Genomic DNA, 19,197 nt, shown 5'->3' on the forward strand with positions numbered 1-19,197 from the left:
CTTGCATCTGAAGAAGTGAGGTTCTTACCCACGAAAGCTTATGCTCCCAGTACTTCTGTTAGTCTCAAAGGTGCCACAGGACCCTCTGTTGCTTTTTACAGATTCAGACTAACACGGCTACCCCTCTGATACTTGATCATTATGAGAGACAGCCTTGGTTATAAGACCTAAATGTTTCAGAGGTTGGGTCAACAAGTTATCTGTAGGGGAGGAAAAACCAGGAGACTTACCCCTCTAGCTTTCTTATCTTACAATGTATCGTCCTTCTCTTCCTCCTCCTCAAGGTTTATGTTGACTAGACAGATAGGCAAATAGTATCAAAACTTTTATTGCCTCCATTGCTATGACACAATCTTTAGGGTATTTATCTTCACACACATCTCCAAGATACAGATGGGGAACTGCAGTACAGAGATTAAATGACTTGCCCAAAGTCACACAAGAAGTCTGGGGCAGAGCAAGGAATTGAATCTAGTGCTTCCACCTCCCAGGTTAGTGTCCTGACCACGCTTTCTCGTTCACTCACTGTGTTATGACATGCTCTTGACGCTGGCCAGAGCTTTTACTCCTTTGTGTGGCGACTGCTGGCCAGTAGCAGTGTCACTTATTTTAATTGGGAATGTAAAACTGTGTACAGAAAGCTACCGTTTATTTGTCTTATGCCCAGGTCTAAGGTATTTCCAGCCTCCTCTGTGTTTCCTACACTTGGGCCACACCGTTGGGAACCAATCAAAATAAGAACAGAAACAAACATTGTCAGCCTCCCAAAAGCAACACGGTCATATCCCAATATCCTCATGCCCACTGTGTGTCTGGCCCCTCTCCTTCTGTCTTTGGAGGCTTAGCCCCCGAAACCAGGGGGGGCTCTAGATGGGGATTAGCAGTCCAACTGGTCAGAGTAGGGGACTGGCATCAGGATGTCAGGACTGTTTACTTGGTTCTGTCACAGGCTTGCCAAGGAATCTCCGGTCCAATTTTTCAAGAGTTCAGTAACTTAGGGCTTGTTTTAGAGTTCTCACCATGAGACACCTAGGAGCGGATTTTCAGAGGGGCTCCTCACCCACAGCTCCCATTGACTTCAAGAGGAGTTGTGGGTGCTCAGACCCTTTAAAAGGGATTCACATGGGACACGCACACAAAAAGAAGTGGATGCGTCTATAAACGTGATTCTCTGTGCCTCAGCGTCTCCCATCTGTAAAATGGACACAATAATGCTCACCTGCTTTGGGAGGACACGTGAATTTTTATGAAGAGATCACTGTGGTACAAAGGTAGAAATGGATGGGAAGAACTCGATTTGTCATCAGAATAGCCAAGAGAGCAACGAAGTTGAGCCCAGAGTCCCCCTGAAAAGTGTTAAACAGAAGAATGTTTATTTGTTGAATGGGATGCAATGCTGTCCTCAGATACACCCATGCAACCCCCGTTAGAGACTAAAGGAACTGCAGTTGCTCGGCATCTCTGAAAATCAGGTGCCTAAATATAGCTGTAGATGCCTCACCAGGCACCAAGCCCAGGAATTTTAACCTGATTTGCCCAAGGTCAGATGGGAAGCTGGGAACAGCCCCTAGGTCTCCTGAGGCTCACTCAGGTGCCTTAACCACAACACTGCCTTCCCTGATGTGGCTGGAGGAAGAGTTAGGCTGGTAGCGATGAGCAGTTGAAAGGTTTGCCAGGAGGAGAGAACTGAATACCTTTTGCTGCCCCAGTCCTGCAAGGTGCTGTGCCTTCTCAACTCCTCCAACGGGAGCCGAGGATGCTGAGTACCTCCCAGGAAGTGCCATGGGGCCTGATTTTCATTTACACCAAGACACTCTGCATCATTCTGACAATGTAAAGAAGCCTCTAGGGGAATGTAAATACAGAGTGGTGTAGAAGAGCCAAGAGCTAGTATCTACTGCCCTCCTTCCAATGACAGGGAGGCACCTGTCTTTCAGCTGCGGAGCGGAGACTAGCTTGTGAGACAGCCTGGCAGAGTGAGCGCATGAACTGCAGTGGTATTAACAAGACTGCTTCTAAAGTGTCACCTACTGACTATTTACTAATGGAAAACCATCACCGTTCCAGTGACCCTAAGGGGACAGCTGCACCCTTCTGCTCTCCTTCTCTGATCCATACCATGAATGGACAGATGTGGCCCTGTATATTCCTCCAGGATTGGGTTACTGTCATCCGAGCTGAAAGGCATGATCTGTTGTCTGGTAATTCATGCGTCTTCTGTTCAGAAGGAATTTAATTTCTTGCATTGATTTTTTTTTTTTAAAGATATTGGCTCAGTTATATATTTTATACATTACAGATTCAGTTCTTTATTGCAGTCTTCAGTTGCCATTTTAGTTTTTAATAATCCCTTAAATTTTTTATGTGTTTTATTCATTCCCATAATCTTCATAGACTCTTTTGTACATTTTTACAAGTTTTCTTTTTCTGCCCTAATTTTTTTAAAGTCATGCATCGATATGATCTTGTGGGTCAGGCCTGCAAACCTTTACTCATATGAGTAATCCTTACTCAGCCAAACAGAGCCCACTTCTACACCGGTGCCGCTCCAATGACTTTGATAGATACGTTCCTGATTTACACCAGCATGAGAACAAAAACCCAGGCTCATTAACTGCAGTGGGGCCACATACATGAGTAAGGATAACTTGCCTGAGTAAATTCTGCAGGATCAGATACTCATTGGACAATTAGATCTCTCAATACGTGTCCTCTGATCCTACTGTTTTTCCCTCAACTTGAATTATAGTGTGATAAAATAGCTGACACTTATGGAAAAGTCCCGTGGACTGGGAATGGGAAGGAAAACAGTGCAATGCTATAAAAGTGACATTAGAATCCCATACATTTTAGTAAAGGAGTGTATGGAAAATATACTATTTTTAAAATGATCCAACAAAACTTAATAAAATAATGATCTCTCTGCTACAGCATTCTGCAGCTTAGTTTAAAAATAAAGAACTACAGAGAGGCTAACGGTCTTTGTTAAACCTTTTCTAAAGGTCTGATGGATCTGAACTGAGACAGCACTAAACAGGTCACAGTTAAACCAGAATAAAAAGGATGACAGTTTAATGATTATATTCCTACTCATGCCACTCACTCATGACATTTCTCTTACCACTCTTTTATTCCTCCTTTTTCTCCCTCTCTCTTTTTTTAAAACAAACACTTTGGGAACATTTTACTACTATTTTATTTTTATTTGTAACATTTCCATTTTCTCCATTGGTGTAACCTAGTATCCTCTAGTTATGTTGAACAACAGTGGTTTCTCTTTATCCCATATGCATTTTCCCCTCCCATTCTTTTTAATGTTGGCACTTTAAATCTGGCCCTCTCTTGAGGTCTGATGTGCATCAAGGATCCAAGTCAGATTACAATTTTACTTAAAGATAGACTCAAGCTGAAAAATAAGGACGCAGGTTTCTAAGCGACCTTCCACCTCCAAAGCTTGGGGGGTGGTTCCTGATCAGACACTTTGGTGCAGTTGGAATGAAAAGTGCTAGATCTGGGGCCAGACCCACTTTGCAACCTTAAAGCTAACTTAACTGGCAAGTGGATGCTTCTTCCAGAAGGAGAACACTGTTGAGTAATGTAGGTCTGTTACAGCAGCTTCATTCCACCTCCGCTCCCAGTTTCAGAGGTTTGTGATGTGCCTAGGGAAAATGGACATGGCTGGGGCCTCTGTATACCCCATTAATCCCCAGCTACCAGAATATCCCCTTGGAACCGCGGACAGTTGGGTGTAATATAGAACCACCCCAGGGCTAAATAGGCTCAGGATAAAGAGGCAGCCACTTTTTCAGGTATTTGGGGAGGAGGAAAGCTGATGGGTTATTGTTACTGTGGCTGTCCATACTGATAATCCATTAAATCAGCTATCGATCTTTTAATTTTTGAATATGGCCTCAACCCGGAATTGGAATGGGCACTATAAATAGTTGAAATATATCAATTCCATGGGATCCATGCTCCCAGAACAAGAGGCCACCCCGCTGGTGAAATGCTGGTTCCACTGAAATCAGCTAGAATTATTAATTATTTGTATTATTCTAGCACCTACAAGCCCTATCATGGACCACATTGTGCTAGGTGCTGTACAAACAAAGAACAAAAAAAGATTTCAGTGGGGCAGGTTTCCATCCCACCTCTTTAAGCAAAGGGTACACGGAATTCTCACCTTGTTTTAAATGTAGTAACTATAGTTGTAATCAGGTCACCATGTGCTGAAAGGTTGACCATGTGGGAGGCCAGTGGGTAGACATATGATGGCCGTGCTGTTTCGGGCTGAGGTTTTTGTGATGATCACTATCCCTTATAGAAATGAAATGTTGGTCTTGATCCTGCCACCAAACATTTATGCATGTGAGGAGCTTAAGTCATACGACTCGTCCCATAATTCAGGTGTTTCTAAGGCTACATCTACCCTATGAGCTAGAGGTGTTATTCACCTGCTTGTGTACACACACGCTCCCGAGCTCGCATCGAGATTACACGGCTATTTATCCTTGTGCTGTCGCGATAGTGCTGCAGCTGATCTGTGCTGAGTACACACCCACCCCTTACAAGCAGGTATGTACTCGGCCTGGCTCAGCTGCGCATCCACTGCCCGAGCTATTTACAATCACACTAGCTTGATGAGCGCTTGTGCAAGTATGTGTACACAAGCAGGGGAATCCTACCCCTAGCTTGCAGTGTAGATGTCCCCTTAAAAATGGCCTAGTTTCTCCACAAGTTACTAGCTTTGATGCAGGAACTGCTGAGTGAAATTCTCTGGCCTCTGTTATGAGTAAGTCAGACAGGATCGGTCCCTTCTTGCCTTAACAGGGTATGAATCTGTAACTCACTGACGTCAACGGAACCAGTCAATGGAGCAAAGTGACTCACGTGTGTTTGTAATAGCAGAACTTTCAGTTAGTACATTAAAAAAATAACCATGCCTGCAATAAAGAATAATTCCTTGAGGAAAATGTGAACTAAATCAGCCTTCGCTTGAAATAGTTTAAACTGTCTTGGTTACTTTTCCAATATAAGGAACCAAGACAGAGGAAGGACAGCCCAATGGTTTAAGATTTCCAGTCATGCTTCTGGGGCACTGCATCAGCTGACAGCATCTGTTAATCTTCCCCACAGGGGGTAGTTCATTTTGTGGAGGAAGGCTCCAGATTCACTTCCTGTCATAAACTTTGTGTAGGGTTGTTGTGCATGGTTACCTTCCACTCTAGAGATAGTCACTTCCACCACAGAGAGCAAAATTCTCCTCCCAGACCTGCAGTGTATCTCCTTTGATCCTAACATTCTGCTCTCCTGATCTGAGCAATGGATTACATATGCAGTGTATGTTATGCATCCTCCTCTGTGCCTGATCCACCTAGGATAAGAGTCTGCTAGTGCTCCAAGCTATGGGATTTAGTCCTTTAGCCCAAGCTATAACAGCCCATGCTTATCATGGGAGTTCCCCTGTTCAATCCCCCAGTGATGACTAACATGATGGTCATTGGACCTGTTGACATTACTGAAGAGGAAGCGGAAAGAGAACAAAGTTGCCATCCACGGTGATGTTCTCAGAGGAGACTATAGCCCTTTGCTTTTAAAGCAGCCTATTGGGTGAACTATCACCACCATTCAGTTATCCTCATCTTCTCCCACCAAGCTCCAGCTTGTACTCTGGTGCTATTTGCTAAGGGCTCTCCCATCGACACCACTGGCAGAGGGCATAGCAATTGCAGTTATATGCACATCAGGAGAGCTAGAATTAGACCTCAGCAAACATAGCAATAGTACTAATACTTATACTTAGCAATTTTCATCTTCAAAGTGACTCACGGACATTAGCTAGTGGAACCTCACAAGCCCAGCTACACACATTCTGGGAGATAAGCAAGTACTTTTATAGGATTTCACAAACAAAGCAAGTTAGGCAATTTGTCCAGCGTCACAGAGAGAATCAGTGTGAAAGCTAGGATTAGAACTCAAACTCCTGCCTCTTAGCCAGACCACTACAGCACACTTCATGCTGACACAGAGGCAGATTTGTCATGCATTTCCTGCACATTACATCCGCTAGGCTAAGAAAGCTGCAACCTTGAGTCAGAACACCATGTGTAACATCCGTTGTGTTTGTGCCATTCTTTTGTATGGACAGACATGGAAATCCTTCCTCATACCCTCATTTAAAATCTCCATTCCCAAATACACTTGCATCCAAACCCCCCAGTCGAGTAACCACAGCTTAGAGGCTGTGAGCAGAAAACACCACCACTGATGAACCCACCTTATCACTGATGATAAGCAGAACTGCTGTGGAAAAAATGAAGCATGCATGCATCACCATAGTTAATAATACAGAGCTGCCACTGTATCTATCGTATGATGAGTTTATGAAGGTCCTTAAGGGAAGTGGTGGAAACCCTATGAAAAGTACTGCGGACTATACTTTAAGGAACACTCCTGCAGCAGGAACAGACAGGCAGAGCACTGGACTGGGAATCAGGAGATCTGGATTCTATTCCTGGCTATGCCACTGACCTACTGTTGACCTTGGGCAAGCCACTTTGCCTCTTTTTCCCCTCCCAGCCTTTGGCTTGCAAGCTCTTCAGAGCAGATACTGTCTTCCTCTGGGTGTGTACAACTCTAACACATCAGGATAATTCTCTTAGTTAGGGCTCTAGGCAGCACCAGGATAAATTATAATAATCCTAAAGAGAAGATTAGTTAATTTAAGAAGGGATTTTCCATCTCCAGCTTCTATGGTTCCCATTTTTATTTATGAATTGTTTTCACTCAATAAACAGCCTTATTTTCAAAGTTTTAAGTGTAGAGTTGTGCATGCAAAATGTACCTAAATACCCCATGTAATCCTTATGCATGCAAATCAGGGCATGCCAGTAACCAGAATCGCGCCTTTGCACACACGAACACAAATTGCTCTTGCAAACGAGGCATGCAATTGATATTCTCAATTGCTTGAAAATCTGTCCCCAACTATCCAGAGTCCACCAACTGCAAAGGTGGACTTGAATGCCTCTGTGTGCCCATGGCTTTCCAAAAAGGGAAATACTTAATGCAGCATTGAAACATCCGAGAAGCTATATTATCTGTTTAAGAATGGAGGATGGGCAGCTGTCCTATTGCCTGGAGACTGACAGACAGACTTCTCTTTTGAGACAACATGCTTCTTTATATCCCCATATGAATTATGCTGCTATGGAATGTAAGGAAGTGTGTGGTTTCAGGGAGATGAAATTATATACACCATCACCCTCTACTCCCTTTCTGCTTGCGTCTGTTGCAATGACGCAGACACTTGTACGTGACTGATTTACTTTAGTTGCTAAAAGTATCAGTGTGAATGGAATGCTCGTAAAGGTTTCGACAGCCATGATTCACCCCATGATCTTGTCTAGATACCTCACTTCTCTGCACGTAGGGTTCCCCATGTGTAACACAAATGATACTCACCCAGCTTTGTAAAGGACTTTTGGAGGAGACTTCCATTTGGACTTCAGTTAGCCACCTAAATCCCATTGACTTTCACTAGGATTTAGGAGATTAGTTGCCATGTGTGCTTGTGAAAAATCTCACCTCTTGAGATCCAGGAATGAAAAGTGCTAAGTCACAGCAGAAAATGGATCAGACATTCCTCGCTGGTCAGGAATGGCATGGGTTTAGTGACATGGTGAGTTAGTTGCACAGGGACCATCAGCACGTAGCCTGGGAGGATTCAGAAATTAAGCAGGTTAGGGGCTGGTCCTGATCTCAGCTAAGTCAATGACAGAACTCCCCTTGGTGCTCTCTGTGGCACATGGCAAGTCCATCATTAATGGGCTACCAATGCACACATCAGGGGCAGTAGCATAGGGATTCCCAGATTGGATCAACACTCAATACCAGCTGCACACAGAAAGTTTCTTTCTAACCCCTATTAGTTATGCCCTTAAGTAGAACATACATGCCTTCCAAAAAAAATTTTTTTAATCTTTACTATGATAGCTTTGGAGAGTCTTATCTAGTCAGATGTACAATCCTATTTTGAATCTTACAAAGCTCTTGACTTCAATGATAGCATGTTGAACTCATTACCACGAGATTACAGTAAATTGTCAGATACGGGGCCAATGGCCTCTCGCCCTCCCAAGATGAGGCAAATGATCCAATAATGTCATGCAAATATTACCACTAGTATTGGGCTAAATCAACAAATCTTTATTCCGTTTTAATTCGTTCCTTACTATGGCAAAACTCCTGTTGAGTCTATAGGAGTTTTACTGGACTAAGGGAGACATTTTCAATGGTGCCTACGTGATTTAGGAGCCTACGTCTCAATTTCAAAAGAAACTCAGGCATTTACGAGATTAAGTCCCATTCAAAGTCAGTGAGATTTAGGCTCCTAAGTCACTTATGTGCTTTTGAAAATTTCACCTGGCGTCAAAACTGACTAAAGATCTCTGCTTTTGGCCATTTATTCTTAAATCCTGGGTGATCTTATCCCCATTGTAAGTTGGGATCAGACACAAACATATAATGCTTTAATCAGTTTTAGTTGCTTTCAGTGCACTGCACTGATTGGTTGTGAATGCATTTTAGAGTAGAAAGAGGGTCAGGGAAAGTTATTTTTAAAATATAGCAGGACAAAATGCTTGAGACAAATAGGAACTTCAGAAAACAGAGGAAAGGGGACTATAGTCCAGTGGCTTGTGCACTGGGATTTCAGTACAGTGTGGTCCAGAAACCCGTGTTCTTGTCTTGGTTTTGCTGCTAAATCCCCAGGCAAGTTACTTCCCCTCTGTGTGTTTCCTCACCTCTAAAATTCCTTAATAACTTAGAGATCCCCAGCGATAAAAGCACCAAGTAAGCACTTAACCCATACTCCAAAGAGAACCCAAATTTTAAAGAGAGCTGAAAAAGCTGGAGATTGCTTTTGGTTGGATATTTTTCATGCCCCTCCTCCCAGCCTCATTTCCACCAGAAGCAGATGTTACCGGGGCTCCGGTTGCCATATTTCTGGGCCACCACTGAAACCAAGAAGGGCTGGAAATCTCACAACAAAGACTGATCTCATGACATTTTCAATCCAGTTTCCACACCAGAGATGTCTGGAGGAGGTCCAGATGAGCATCCAAATGTGTTCTTCCTCTTCCAGCCTCTGCCCCTTTTGAGGTTCTCCATCTCTAGAAGTAATCTTTCTTCTGTTTCAAGTTGTTTTCCTGTGGCAAAAATATTACTTTGCACTTCTTTGGCACCTTGCATTCAAGAGCCGTAATGAATGTTAGGAGCATTAATGTAACACCACACACAGTTTTGAAAGCTGAGCCCTACTTTCAACTCCACCCTGCATTGTTAAAAGGTCAACTCAAAAGGCGCTGTCACTCAATCGCACCCGTGTAGATTTGTCATATGATGCTTCCTCTCCTTTCTTACATGCCCTGATGAGAAGGGGAATAGTTATTAAAATTGACATATAACTGCCACTCCTAGCAGCAGAGTTTGAACCCACTGAAACGAATGGGGAAGTTCATTGCTTGGAGCTGTTGTGTCAGGCTCTCTGCAAACTCAGGCAGACCTTGCTGCATCAGTTACATTCACATCACATTTTCAAGATTCCCTTCTGAACCATAAGTCGCTTACTTTTTAAAGAGACTCTGGAGAACAATTTAGATGCTCTCTCTTCCCCCTCCCCCTCTCTCAGATGAGATGCTCCACCTCAGGGAAATGCTGCATTAATGAATTAAGTTAGTCACCCCTGCAAGGCAAGCATTACTAGCCCCATTTTTACAAGTGGGTGAACTGAGACACAGAAGTGACACGAGGGCCCATAGGGAATGAGCAGCAGAACAAAACACAACGCCCTGTTCTAACTAAGTTATCACTGCTTCCTTAGGGCTCGTTCTGAGAGGTAATATTAAACTAGCCCTTGGGAATGGTTAAAGGTTCTGCTGGTTATGTTACAGATTCCAGAGAAAGGAGAATACTGTGGAAGTAGTGAATTCTCTGTGGTTTTGAGCAGATCCTGGATATTCCATGCCACTTCATTTACATTCACTTGTCAGCCACCCAGAGTGGATACAAAATGAGACCATTTTTACAAGTCACCACTGCGTCTCACAATATCCATTACATTTTGGTGCACAGTCTGGGCCTGATTCATCAAGTTACACACAAGGAGAGGCAGCGTGATCTTGTACCTAGGATGCTGGGTACACAGGAAACCTGGATTCTAGGGTTGGTTCTGCTGCTTTGTCACAGGACAGGGTCAAACCACTTCATCTCTTTCCTGTCACCTCCTTTGAGCGTCATATCTATTTAGCTAGGAAACTCGTGTGGCAGGGCCTGACTCTGAACAGCACCCAACACAACAGGGCCCTGAGTTGAGGCCTCTAGGCGCTACTCCAATACAAAAGCTGCCACCAACCTGCTCCTCCTCTCAGTGTCATGGGTTCAAATCACTCCTCTCTCTAGAGTCACACTAGTGTAAAACTGGCATGGAAGAGGAGAAAGAGGCTCAGATATTGAATGCTTCCCTGAGCAGTTTTTGGCAGGAAGAGGGGGCCTCTCCTGAGGGAATATACAGTTCATGCAGCTGGTCTTTTCTGTTACACAGTTTAACATTCCCGCCAATGCCAAGCACCGATGGGGGATGGAAGGGAGGGAAATGCTCTGAATTAAGACATCTCGCTGAGGGAGTCTTGTCAGGTCCCTGACGAGCCACACACACATGGCGCGGGGCCTCGGCGTGGGTGGGGAAAATGCGACTTTGGGGCTGTTTAAGAGATGCCACGAGGCCCATTGTTGGAAAGCCCCGGCAGCTGTCAGCAGGCTGGTCGTCTCAGGTACAGCTGGAGGGGGCGGAGTCCCTGAAAAGTGATGCCTGACTGACAACTGACAGGTGATTTCCTTTCAATTGACAAAGGAGGGGTCTTTCGTTCCCCCTTTCAAAGGGGGAAGGGGGCAGAGCGAGAGCAGATGTATGAAGGGAAAGCTGCTAAACTTCTTGCTGCTGCTAGAGATGGGCCCAAGCCCTGAACTTGGGGAGAGTTTGGGAACCCAGTTTCAGTACTTGGGCCCAGGCCAAAACTGGCAAAGCTGAAACTACCCCAGACTCCGGGGAAGGGGGGCAACGTGGATTCAGAGCCAGAACTCAGCTTTGTGGCTTGGGCCCATCTCCAACGGCTGTTGAACCTGCTTGGCTAGCCTGAAATTCACCCGAGCGCAGAGAGCCCACACAAGACTTTAGGCATCACTTAAGCCCTATAGTAAGGCCCTGGGATTCCTGCCAGTGCCATCAGGGGAAGCAGGATTAGGCCCCAAGAGGGGCAGGAGGCGTTACTGCCCTGAGGTCACAAACTTGTCATAAGGACTCTGGGGAATGCAGTACTCAAATCTCTGAATGCAAAGCACAAGGTAAGTGCTAAGCACTGTTCTTCTGGATTAACTCTCCTGATGCTCCTGTGGGGTAGAGAGCTATACTACCCCCATTTCACAGATGTGGAATCAGGGATTTGCCCAAGGTCACATGGAAGATCTGTGCCAGAGCAGGGAACTAAACCCAGGTCCCCTAAATTCTAGGCGGGGGCTCCAACCACTGGGCCAGCCGTCCACTCCCTGTCAATGCCCAGCGGTGGCTGGTAACTTTGCTCATCTAACCTGTGTTAATTATGTTGCAGGTAAGGCACCGTGAAGCGGACTCCGTTGCAAGCAGCTGGAGCTACACATGCTCACATGGATACAGGGGCTGCACCCTGCTCTGGCTGGTCAAACGGAACCAAGTCCGTCTTCCTTGGAGGTTTGGTCCCCTTCAACCAGCTACAGCAGTGCTGAAATCGTCCGGCCGTTGGAGGAAGACACCTCCCCCACCCATCAACTCATCCCCACAGGACTTTCCTCCTAAATGTGCATTTGATTCTTGTTAGCATGTTCTGCATACAGCGCACATGGGAGGAGGGTGCTGATCCTTATGGGCAATGTCTTGATTATACCTACTGGGCAAGGTCCTCAGGGGTTATCTGAGCTACACTCAGAGCACCTGGCCAAGAGGGTGGTGGCAACAGGGGGCTTTCTGCCCCCTTTCCAGTCTCCTGATCCTGGGGGAAATCTGGGGGCTACTTCAGCCCCCAGCACAAGTGAGAGCAGCCTTAAGGCTGCTCTAACTTGCAGTGGCCCAGGCTCACTGAACTCCAGCCAAGTCCTTCCATCCTCCAGCATGTCAGCAAAATACCCCCTACACCCCGGGGACCAAGAGCAACTGGAGTAGAGCTAGCAAGCTCCTACACAAGGGTGATTCCCAGCAGTACTGGATTTCCAATTAGACACAGTAAGCACATGCCTTGGGGCACTGCCATTCTAGGGGCACCTAAAAGTGGGTTAAAAGTTAAAAAGTTAATATAGTAGAAACCTCAGAGTTAGACACCTCGGGGAATGGAGGTTGTGCGTAACTCTGAAGAGGCGGTTACAGACTTCAGCCACATGTCGGGTTGGGGCTGCAGTCGCAGGGGTGGGGGAAGGTGTCAGGGCTCCAGGTACTGGTCAGAACTTCTGACTTTTGGGGCACCAGGGCTTCAGGCAGGGGGCTCAGGGCTTCAGACCGGGGGCTCAGGGCTTCTGCCCCACAGGAGCACTGGGGTTCAGTGCTTTAGACCTGGGGGGGAGCACTGAGATCAGGGCTTCAGTCCTATGACTTCATTCCTAGTTTCAGCCTCGCAGGGGGTCCTGGGGCTCCCCAGGTCTCTGCTCCTGGCTTCAACGGGGCTCAGGGCACGGGGCTTTAGCTACCGGTGTGGGGGAGGAGAGGCAGGGTAGCACTGGGACTGAAACTAGTGCTCCCCTTGTAGCTAAAGCCCCAGTGACCCCTGTGAGCCCCCAAGAGGTTTTTCAGACCCAAAGGCTCCACCACATACTTTCAGTCTGCGTGACTTGGTAGAGAATAAAAAAAGGATAAAGACAAAAGAGGTATAGTCTCCATGAGAGCAGAGTGTGTGTTCTCTCACTTACAAGCTGTATTTAAACAAACTGGCAGTCACTTCCAAGAGCGGCCGATGCCTAGAAACGTAAGTATGTGTGGCACACACAAAACAGTTACATAACCGCATACCCTGCAATACACACAGAAACACACACACAAAGTTCTCCCTTCACACACGCCGCACAAGTGATGGATTCAGAGAGGAAAAAAAATAGCCTGGGAGCTTATTTATTTCCCAAGCATCAATAGAAGATGCAGGTTCCCTGAAAATCAGTGCCTGAATATGGATTTCAATGCCTAACCTTTGACACACAACTCGGAAAACGTTGGCCAGTGTTCAAAGGTTCAAGTCTGTCATTAAATAAAATAAGGCATAAGGTACATAAGTCCTTTGTTGGTTTAATAAAAAAGTAGCATGTGCATAATTATTTTCTCTTTTTATTTTTTAAAACAGATTATACTGCACATGTAACGCTTTTCCAACACACTGCGTAGACAGACTGCTGAGGCGTTGTCATGGGTGCGCTCTGGGTTAGATTTATTCACAGCTGGTTTTGCAGCAGGGCACAGTATTAGTAACCCAGAACAGATTATACCAGAGAGATATGAATATCCTTTGTTCTGAACTCTGAATTTTCTCAAGACAGGTTCCACTCCAGCAAAAGGCAGGAAAGCTGCACAACGCTGCTCTCAAAATCCATCGGAAAAAAAGAGCCATGAACGACACACACAATGGTGCTGGGAGGGTTTTAAGTCAGCACAAGTAGAGAGTGGATCCATTACTCATGAGCAGCAAAACCACAAACAAGGGCCACTAATGATATCTAGCCCTTTTCATCAGTAGCTTCAAAGTTGATCAGTACCATTATCTCCATTTTACAGATGGGGAAATGGAGGCATGGAGATACAAACTGACTTACCCAGCGTCACCCTGCAAACCAGTAGCAGAGCTGAGACTAGAACCCAGTCATTCTAGATCCCAGTCTGACACTCTAGCCACTAGGCCACACTGCCTCTCTCTTGTAAAGCCTCTTCCCCCACCACTCAACACTCATGCATTCTGTGTATGTACACTACATATTTTACAGGAGATACTTCCCCAAGGTAAGAGGCACTCACCCTATGCCAGCAGAAGACCTAAGCCCCACATAAATGCCTCTAGTTACTTTGGTGGCATAGCAGGATATGAGGCTGGTGCTGGCTTTCTGCACAGGGGAGAGCCGCATCTGAAATGTTTTAGGGAGTTCACGGATTCATAGAGTCCAAAGCCAGAAGGGATCACTGATCATCTCATCTGCCTTCCAGTAGGGCACAGACCAGAGAACTTCTCGAAAGTAATTCCTAGAGCAGATCTTTTAGAAAAACATCCAGTCTTAATTTAAAAATGGCCAATGATGGAGAATCCACCACAAGTCTCGGTGAATTGTTCCAATGTTTGGTGAGTTACACTCACTGTTATAAAATTACCCCTTATTTCTGAATTTGCATAGTTTCAACTTCCAGCCATTGGATCGTGTTATCCTGATCTTGTTTAGTCTAAACTCTTTGGGGTAGGGACAGGGACATTGTTAGCACTTAAACCATAAGTAGATCTCTACTTCAGACTGTGTCCAGCCTCATCAGGTGTGGCATGTAACCCAAGAACAACAGGAGAATTTGAAACCAAGACCTCTAGCTGTGCACCACAGACCTTGAGGTAAGGGACTAAAGACATTTGCATGGAGCCTACACCTATAGCCACAAAGGAAGGAAGAACATACAATACACAGTGAACAGGGGGTTACAGGAGAACCTACTGAGAGGTTCTGAACACTTCCCGCTCCCGTCAGGGATGCTCAGCAGTATAGCTGGCTCAGCAACACATTTTTTGTTCAGCTCACTACCGATTCCAGACAAATAAAATAAAAAAGCTGCTGAGAGTCAAAGTGAAAACGTTTTAGGAGACTCAAAAAGTTTTTTAAAAATTGCTCCGGGTCACATGAAAGTTTTCATGTAACCCAAAACCTAGAGGTTTTGATTTCAAGCCTTTAAAAAAAGAATTGAAGGAAGTTTTGAAACAAAAAGTCATTTCCAACTGAAAAATGGAAACCTTTTAATGAACAGGTCAGAACAAAACCTTTCCATTTGGGGGGGGGTTGGTTGGGATTTTTATTAAATAATTTGGCAAGACTGACATACATTTGCAAAATGTTTTCATGCCACCAAATCGGCATTTTTTTCCCCCAGAAAACAAGTTTGGGACACACAAAAACCTCACACAGCTCTACTCCAGAGAGGCGCTGGATGCTCCCAGCTCCCCTGGGGGGCGCTCAGCACCTGGCAGGACTGGACCCCTGGTTTTGACTTATTGGCAGAACAGCTCAGCAAAACTGTCAGCTTTGGCTAAGGGAAAAGGAGTCATTGGCACTTGTTAGAGACTGCACACAGAAACATACCCGCAGGAGAGGAGGTGCTTCTGCCTGGTGGGGGAACAACTGCTCGTTCATGCATGAACATGGGTTGGCATGCGTGTGTCTGGAGACATGCTAGTTTGTGTGCACCTGAGTGCCCGTGCCTCTTCAAGTCTGTGTGTATGCGTGTACACACAAGTGTGATTGTGCATGCAGGAATGTGTGTGTCACTGGATGCACCTGTTTGTCTGCACACATACCTGTTCATTAGACCTTTGACAGGGCCATCTAAAGCCCCAAGGGGAAACAGATCCGAAAACAAGCCGGCCCAACACTTAAGACCAATAAGACAGATGTTTCCCCATGAACACAAAAGGTAGAGTTGTTAAAATGATCAGTTCTGGATCTAAAGTCCTGTGTAGCAGGAGATGCCACATTTCATAAGCCAGACCCTGGAAGGTTTCCCAACGCTCTTTGAGCCCTTATCATTCTGCCACCTTTCCTCAAGATGAGCAGAAGGGATTTCCAGCTCACACACTAGGTCTCTGTGGCTCTTCTGGAAGATTAAACCCTCACATCCTGCACTCAGATAACTGCTGGTGCAAAAACAGACTAACACAGCTACCCCCAATGCTGGTGCAAAAGCGTCCTCCATGAACCAGTGCTCCTTACAATACCTGCCTGTGGTGACTGGGGTGGGGGCAGCCCTGGAGCATATGCCACTGACTTCATGGCAGGGAGTCTCCAAACCACCTGTTTTTCAGGGCTTTGCCGGCAGTTTGTTGGCACAGAAGGGGCTTTATATTGGACCCTCTGTCTTGCTGGCTGGTGGATTGCTAGGCTGTGTGATCCTGGTCTCATCAGGGAAAGGGGAGGTTTACAAAAAAAGATTTGACTAGGGAAGTTAGTGGAAGATGGAGAAACTTAGCAAGCCCAGCAAACAGAGACTAATAATCATTGATGTTAACCGTGCGTAATAGCATGTAAAACAGCAAAGGGCCACACAGCTGCTGAAACCAACATGCAGCTGACAGAATCTTGCCAACCCTATGGGCAAATAGGATATACACAGCTCAGGCTTCTGAGCTGAATTCATATGGCAGGAAGGGTCTATTTTAAAAACGTCCTTACACCTGAAATAAACAGTGACCCTAACTGGTCAATGGGCCTAATGGACCAGACATGCACTCTAGAGCCAAACACCAGAGCGGTTTATAGGTCAGGGAGGATCTGTAGTTAGAATCAGAACCCAGATCTGGTTCTGATCCAGATCTAGGGTGACCATATTTCCCTATGCTGAATATAGGACACCAGGTAAAATGACTCATTCAAGTGAGTTCAACGGCAATCAATCGCGCAAACATTCAAATTAATATCAAGTTGACTGAGCCTGTTTAAAATTAATTACCTTCTTATCCTTAATGCCGTAGGGTTCACTCAGGGAGGAGTGACACACCCTTAATCCTCCCCTCCACCCCCCCCACACACACACACACACACAAAGGTGTGACACACACATTCCCATACACCTCTTTCACATGGTCGGGGGGGGGGGGAGGGGGAAGAGGGGTGGTGACCGACCCAACCCTTCCTACCAGTGCTGGATGGGGGGAGGGGGAAGGGAAGACAGAAAATATGGGACAATTTGCCTGTTTTTAAGAGTCAGGACACTTGTAGGAGGGCTTAAATTTGGGACTGTCCCTTTAAAAATGGGATGTCTGGTCACCCTACTGGTCCAGATCCATGCTTTCTGGTTTGTGTCCATCATCCAGAGTTGAACTAGTCACCAGTTAACTACTAATCAGTACTCAGTCAGCACTTTGTATCCTGGATCAGAGATTCTGCTTTCTGGATTTAGCCCAGTGTAATTCAACTGACAGGAGTTAATTACTCTGGTTTTATTCCATTTTAACTATGAACACAATGTGATTGACTATGTCTGTGCAACGTAGAGCTGTACATTCAGGCCCTGCAGAAACCCAAATAAGTCCCAAAGTCAGGGCTAGAATTGGTCGAAAGTTACAAAACATTACAATAAAAATGGCAACAACAACAAAAAAAAAAACAACCAAACCCACTAAGGCAGAATACCAAAGGCCCCAACATCACATTTAACAACTCAGCTCTTAGAAAATGTTGTGGTAGTGTAACAGGAATTCTCACCAAGAGTTTGTCTACACAGGGAAATTTACCAGCCCTGCTGTTCTAACATATCAGGAAATGCCCTTGTGTGTGCTGCTCTTCTACCAGTTAACCAGCAGAGGGCACCAGTAGCACATCTGATGCACAGCACTTTCTCACACTGTGTATCTGCCCACCTCAGCAAGTTGAGTTTTGCCAGGGGTTGTAACCTGTTGTTTCTGTCACCTGCTCACACCTTTGTCATCTATACAGCTGGTTACTGAAATACACTCTGAAGAATCATGTGAACATAAGAACAATGGCCCTACTGGGTCAGACCAAAGGTCCATCTAGCCCAGTATCCTGTCTGCCGACAGTGGCCAGTGCCCGGTGCCCCAAAGGGAATGAACAGAACAGGTAATCCTCAAGTGATCCATCCCCTGTCGGTCATTTCCAGCTTCTTGCAAACAGAAGCTAGGGACACCATCCATGCCCATCCTGGCTAATAGCCATTGATAGACCTATCCTCCGTGTGGAGAGTTTGGCTAGCACAGGGGGACACTATGCAGTCACTTAGCAGGACTCCAGCTGACATTATGCCTGGACTCTAAGATCTGCACCGGGTTCCAGTTCATGTCCAGGTGCAAGTCAAACCTGGTTCGTTTGGACCCTGGCTACTGAGAGTGCAGGGATCTCATTTGGTCTGTTGGCACTGGGAAGTGGCCTCTGTATCCAATACCACCACATCCAAGATCACTGACCAAATGAATACTTGACTACAAGAGCATCTTCAGCCAGAGTTCCTTCGACTCTGGCATTTGCTTCCCTCATTGGTCCAACAGAGCCCGAGTATGATGATCCTCAGGGTCGAGCATTTTCCCAGGCTTTCAGGAACGGGGAGGGCCCAGATGGTGCCCATGGGCTTAGTGGGGGCTTAATATTGATTGTTCTGATTGGTTGACTGATGAAGGGAAGTCTTATGCTGCATTGGTTCCCTTGTTGCAATATTCATGATTCCACAGAGTTTAAGGCCAGGAGGGAGTTTAAGCCTCTGACTGCCAGATGCTGGGACGGGAAAACAGGGGATGTGTTACCCAGGGTTCTTTCAACCCAAAGCTCTTGGTAACTTTTACTCTGTTTGAGGTGGTGACAGGAAATAAATCAGGGGAGACACGGCCATCCGACTGATAGATGGCCGGCACAAACAGGACTCCTTACACACAAGAGTGTTTTCACTTAAAGCTAAACTTTACTTAGTCTCAAGCACTTACACACGTCCGCAACAGGTTAGTAAAACACCCCCAACCCTCGCTAATTACCGAACGGGAGTGTGGCTCTCGAGTAGCACAGCGGCAGCCCGTCTGCCGGTGGGGAACACAAGATGCATCCAGAGGAAGTCCAGTCCCGAAGAGTCCCCCTACCTCAAACTTTTCCCCCTCGTTTTATACATTAGTAACACAATGACATGTCCCTTAAAGAAAACTTGTTAAACAAGCAGTTTCAATGGTCAAACAAGAGGTTTTCTTCTGATTATTGATTAACCAGAAGGTTTTTTTTTTCCTCCCAGACTTTGCAGCCTTAGGACTGTGTTTAACAGGGTCTTGAGGGCACATCCTGCTCTTCTAAAATGCATGTATCAGCAACTTCAACACAATTCTTATCAGGAAGGAAGCGGGGTCAAGCTGCCCTTTCTGTGGCACCAAACCCTCCTCCGCTCCTTCCTTG

This window comes from Trachemys scripta, chromosome 3 (genome assembly GCF_013100865.1).
Source record: "Trachemys scripta elegans isolate TJP31775 chromosome 3, CAS_Tse_1.0, whole genome shotgun sequence".
NCBI classification, from domain to species: domain Eukaryota; kingdom Metazoa; phylum Chordata; order Testudines; family Emydidae; genus Trachemys; species Trachemys scripta.